Source organism: Pezoporus wallicus, unplaced genomic scaffold (assembly GCF_028554395.1).
Source record: "Pezoporus wallicus isolate ANWC-B61680 ecotype Strahan unplaced genomic scaffold, APGP_CSIRO_Pwel_v1 contig_8090, whole genome shotgun sequence".
NCBI classification, from domain to species: Eukaryota; Metazoa; Chordata; class Aves; order Psittaciformes; family Psittacidae; genus Pezoporus; species Pezoporus wallicus.
The window spans coordinates 79,147-84,083 of record NW_026642841.1 but is presented as its reverse complement, the minus strand read 5'-3'; the positions used below and the strand labels follow the sequence as shown (position 1 = coordinate 84,083).

General features: G+C 47.0%; 1 protein-coding gene across 1 annotated transcript in view; it reads left to right on the top strand.

Annotated features, from left to right (window-relative positions):
* The first annotated feature begins 4,655 nt into the window (after nt 1–4,655).
* ITCH (itchy E3 ubiquitin protein ligase) overlaps nt 4,656–4,937 on the top strand; it is a 66,596-nt gene continuing 66,314 nt past the window's right edge. Inside the window, exon 1 of the mRNA XM_057432376.1 lies at nt 4,656–4,676. The gene's annotated coding sequence lies outside the window, so the exon portion shown is untranslated. The remainder of the gene's footprint in view (nt 4,677–4,937) is intronic.

Here is a 4,937-nt window from a genome sequence, read left to right as displayed (position 1 = left end):
CGGGGCCGGGGCCGGGCCCCGGCAGCTACGAACGAGAGGGGACCGGGCTGCCCACCCCCATGGGCCCTCCACGAACCCACCTCCCCGCGGCCTGCCGAGCCTCGGATCCCCCTGCAGCCTGGGCTACCCTCAAAAGCTGACCCCCGGTACCACGGTAGGCTCTAGAGGCCTCCTCTGCCCTGGGGCAGATCCAGACCCAGGCCAGGGCAGGCTCTGGTACCTGGAGCGGTCTTGCCACCCACCACCACAGGTGCCAAGACAGCCTTTGGAGCTCAACAGGACCAGAGCGGGGCTGGGGGCTCTGCCAGGACAGGCATGGAATCATAGAAGCACAGAATACCAGGTTGGAAGGGGCCTTAAGGATCGTATAGTCCAACCTTTTTAGACAAACATGACCTAGACTAGATGTCACAGCACCCTGTCCAGCTGACTCTTAACAGTGTCCAGCGTTGGGGAATCCACCACTTCCCTGGGGAGATTATTCCAACGGCCCTGGTCCCTGGTATGAGGCCTGGCCATGGAGACACGGTGGGCACTGACCAGCCAGCACACCTGTCTTTCTCTACTGGGAGGTTCTCTGAATGATCCCATGAGTTGGTCAGTATAAGCAGTTACTCTGTGGCATGTGGACCCTTTGCTGCAGCAGGGCTGAGGGCAGTGTACAGCTCAGGCAGTGGGGCCTGTGAGGCCGGGCAGTGTGCTGGTGAGATGCCGTGCAGACAAAGCTGAGGCACGTGAGCTGCTCTGTTTGCCTGGACCTTGGACTTGGCTGCAGCCCGCTGCGCTTTCCAGCCTGCTGCTGGTTTGCCAGGTGCAGGGCAGGAATGGCACAGGCAGGCCTGCTGGCCCTTGCCCCCTGCCGCAGCCAATGCTCGCTGGGCATGCAGGAGGCAGAGCCCTGCTTCAGCCTTGCCTGGGGGTCATGCACACACTTGCTCTGGTTCTAAAATATGAAATACTGTCGTGGTTTAACTCCCAGCTAGCAACTAAGCCCAACACAGCTGCTTGCTGGCTCCCCCCACAGTGGAATGGGGAAGAGAATCAGAAAAGTGAGAAAACTCTTGGGTTGAGGTAAAAACAATTTAATAGGTAAAGCAAAAGCTGCTCACAAAAGCAGAGCAAAACAGGGAATTAATTCACCAATTCCTATGGGCAGGCAGGTGTTCAGCCATCTCCATCACATGTATCAGTGTCTTGGGAAGACAAACACCATCACTCCGAATGTCCCTCCTTGTCCCTCTTCCCCCAGCTTCATATGCTGAGCATGATGCTATATGATGTGGGATATCCCTTGGTCAGTCAGGGTCAGCTGTCCTATCTCTGTCCACTCCAAATTTATTTGTGCGCCCTCGGTCCAATTGCTGGTAGAGTGGTGTGAAGAGCAGAAAAGGCCTTGCCTCTGTAAACACACTGTATCATCAACACTGTTTCCAGCACAAATCCAAAACACAGCCCCATACCAGCTACTGTGAAAAAAATTAACTCTATCCCAGCCACAACCAGCACAAATACATTTTTCATAAGCCTCAGTCATAAACTGAGGCAAACTTTGAAACCAGCATGTTATGTACCTTTTATCTGTGAAAATAGTTAAAAGTGAGGATTTCCTCCTACTTACACAGAAATTCTCCTTGAATCATCTTGCAAAGTTTGAAATAGTTCTCAGTGCAGAGTTCACCCCAAGACCCCAGCTCACAGTACTCTCCAGAAATAAGGTTTGAAATCTGTTAACCTGAGTGGCAGCTGACCTCAGTCCTACAGAGAACAGTCACAGAGAAAGGCAAAAGTCCTGGTAGGAAATCTGTAGCCCTTCATCCACAACATACGCAAGTGATAATGTTTGTGTTTGGTATTTGGAGCGCTGCAGGCACACTGGCATACCTGATACCACACCAAAGAGTTCTGTAACTCCCAAAGGAGTAGTGTGTCTGTTCCCCTGGACAGGTTCATCTAACTCAGTCATGCTTTCACAGGGTTACATCACCAACCTTCTTGTCACAGCTCAAATCACTGGCTCACAGCAGCAGGACAGGAGTTCAGGCTGTGGCCATCTTGTCTGAGACACTGAGGTTGCATCGCTGGCAGACTGCAGTTTCTGTGTGCTCCTGCACACCTGCATCTGATAATGGGCAAGCAGGAGACTTCCTGACAGCTCTACTTTATGCAGCATGACCTAAAGGCAACAAAATGCTCCAGACATGCCTTGCATTAGGTGCCAGCCCACAGCTTCTCCAGCAAACTCCGTTGTCAGTTTGTCAGTTATAGTCAGTGTCCTTTGGTACTAACCCATGGCAACCCATACACAAAATGTCCTTCCTAACTAATGAGCAAGACCAGAACAAAGACATCATTTCATGTAGCTCCCACCAATTTCAGCTCAAGGCATACTGCTCTGCGAAGGCTGAAAGGACCAGCACCTTCCCACAGCTACATCAAGGAGTGGGTGGCAGGAGCTGACAGCATTTATTAAAGGAGGACGGATCAGCTCCACCTAGCGTGAAGGTGCTCCAACGCAGATATTCTCAAGGAGTGCTTAAAGACAAGTCACGCTAGCGGCATGGTTTGCCCTAATCCTCTGATGCAGGAGATTGATGCCCCATAGCACTGTATTTTACGACATCTTAATGTAGCACTGACTATTCGTATGTACCCTGGTCCTTTCATTGTTGCTGTCAGTGGTAGATTTGGGACACCAGATGGCACAAGATAGGCACAAAATGGAGGGAATAGGATGTAGTGAAGAAAAAAGAACAGGAAAAAGAACAAAAAATTACAAAAAAGAAAAAAAAACACAACCTAACAGAGCATATGAAACAACAACAGAATGTTATTCAACATGTTTCATTTGCTGTAATAGTTCAAGTGGGGAAGTTCTGGGTTGTAAATTTAAATATCTCAAAGTCACTGAAAAGCTGTGAAACAGGGAAAAAAAAAAACAAGCTTTAAAAAAAAAGAGAATATGATATTTCTTCAGAATTATATTTAAAAAAAAAGGTTTAGGTTTACTGGCATGGCTGGGAGATGCTGTAGATTTCAAGGCTAGGAGAAAACATCAGTGTAAGCTTCTGATAATACAGGTACTTCACACAGGTACTCCATACAAAGCCAGGTAGTTACTTGACTGGACAATTAATCTATTATGTACACTATAAGAAGGATTTCATGCAATCTGAATTGTTGGTTTTTTTCATAAAAAGAATGTCCATAATTTGTTCACTGCCCTTCGAAAATGCCAAATACTCTGACAAAACAAACCCTGCATGTCTCAAAGGGATACCCACAAACAATGAGAACATTATATTCTGTACCTCAGCTCACCCATACCCAGAAACTGCAGTCAACGATTTCACTTTCCCACAAACTTATATACACATTGCAAAGATTTCTGCCTGTGAAACACTATGATATTGTGGTGGCAGTGTTCAGGAGCACCCTGAATTAGGAAACTAGTGTTGTTTTACCCTGCACAGAGGTTTGGTGAGGAGTGAAGAAGAATACCCATAGTGAATGACGCAGATGAAAGAGGTGTTGCGTAATGACTGTTCCAGCAAGGACAAGCTGTTCTGTTCAGTGAGGCAGGTACAGTGATGATCCAGTTGGATTTTATCATGGTAAATGTCACAAGGTGTCTAATGAAGGTTTTAACAGTGATGCCATCACTGGCATCTTCTAAGTGCAGTGCTTTGCTCTGTAGCTTCATGGCTTGTGAGGGCCCCAGCCAGCAGCTGAAAGCTGCAGCAGCTTTCTTACATGCAGGCTGCATGACTCACACTGCTAATTTAGCTTAGCAGGGGTCCCATGTGGATGAGAGCCCTTGTTCTTTGTGCCTTATATTGGCTTTTAATATAGTGGTGTTATGGGCAGCATAGACATAGGTTTATATTACTCACAAACGTGTTACAGCTCACTCCACAATTAAACTCTCCCTGCCTCAAGCATAAACTCTGAGACAAGTATTGCCTCGTGGGTTTGCACAAAGTCCTTCACAACATGATTTCCTGACTGCTATCATCTTGTGCAGCAGCACACAGTAACACCGCTGGGGATCTAGCTCAGTTAATACCATCTCAATCCACAGCAATATTTATACTACTGTAGCAAGCATTAGCATTATGATACCATGATAACACCATTTGCCCCAGTGATATTAAATTCAACACATTCCAGATTCTACTGTGAATTTTCCACTTTCTCCACCCCTCTCCTCAGCGGAGGCTTCTGCACTTCACCAGGTCCTGATTCTGTGTTGCTGGTACCATCCACTTTCCATCATGGACTGCCCAACAGAGGGCAGAGGGAGCCTTCGTTTAGTCTTCCAGGTAAATGAGGACTAGCAGAAGTTTGGTAGGATCAAGCTGGTGCCTTTTGGAGGAGTACAGTTAGTCCAAGGGTTGAAAGGAGGCTATGTTTCTGTGTCAGGAACACTAGAAATTATTTACTTGTGAACATGCTGTCTTTACACACAAGTGCAAGCATGAACTAAAGCAAGAGCTAGAAGATAATAAATTAACTGCTGTGAAGAGAAGTTTGGACTGATTTTACCTCTTGCCTCTTATTTTCCTTAGATCCCCAACATGAGAAAAAACACCAGGTTTGTTTCTTAGAGAAACCCTTAGGCCAGCCTGCTACACAAGAGGCTGGTTCAGACCCTGAGAACCTGAAGCTCTGGGTTGGTGGCAAGTCAGTATGACATTGTCTTCTCCTCCCTCTTGCAGTTGTAGCAAGCATGAGCATAATATGAACTGAGGACCAAGCCTTGAGTCTTGTAGAGCAAGTTTAACCAAGTAAATTCTCCCTTAATCCAGCATGGGAAATTATGAGCACTGCAGCTGGTATGTTAATGGCATGTGATGGGACTGGTACAGCAACCTTCCTGCCCCTTGTTGTTACTCACCTTAAGTTTGTAATTCAGCTGCCCAGTTACTAAGTGCACAGTG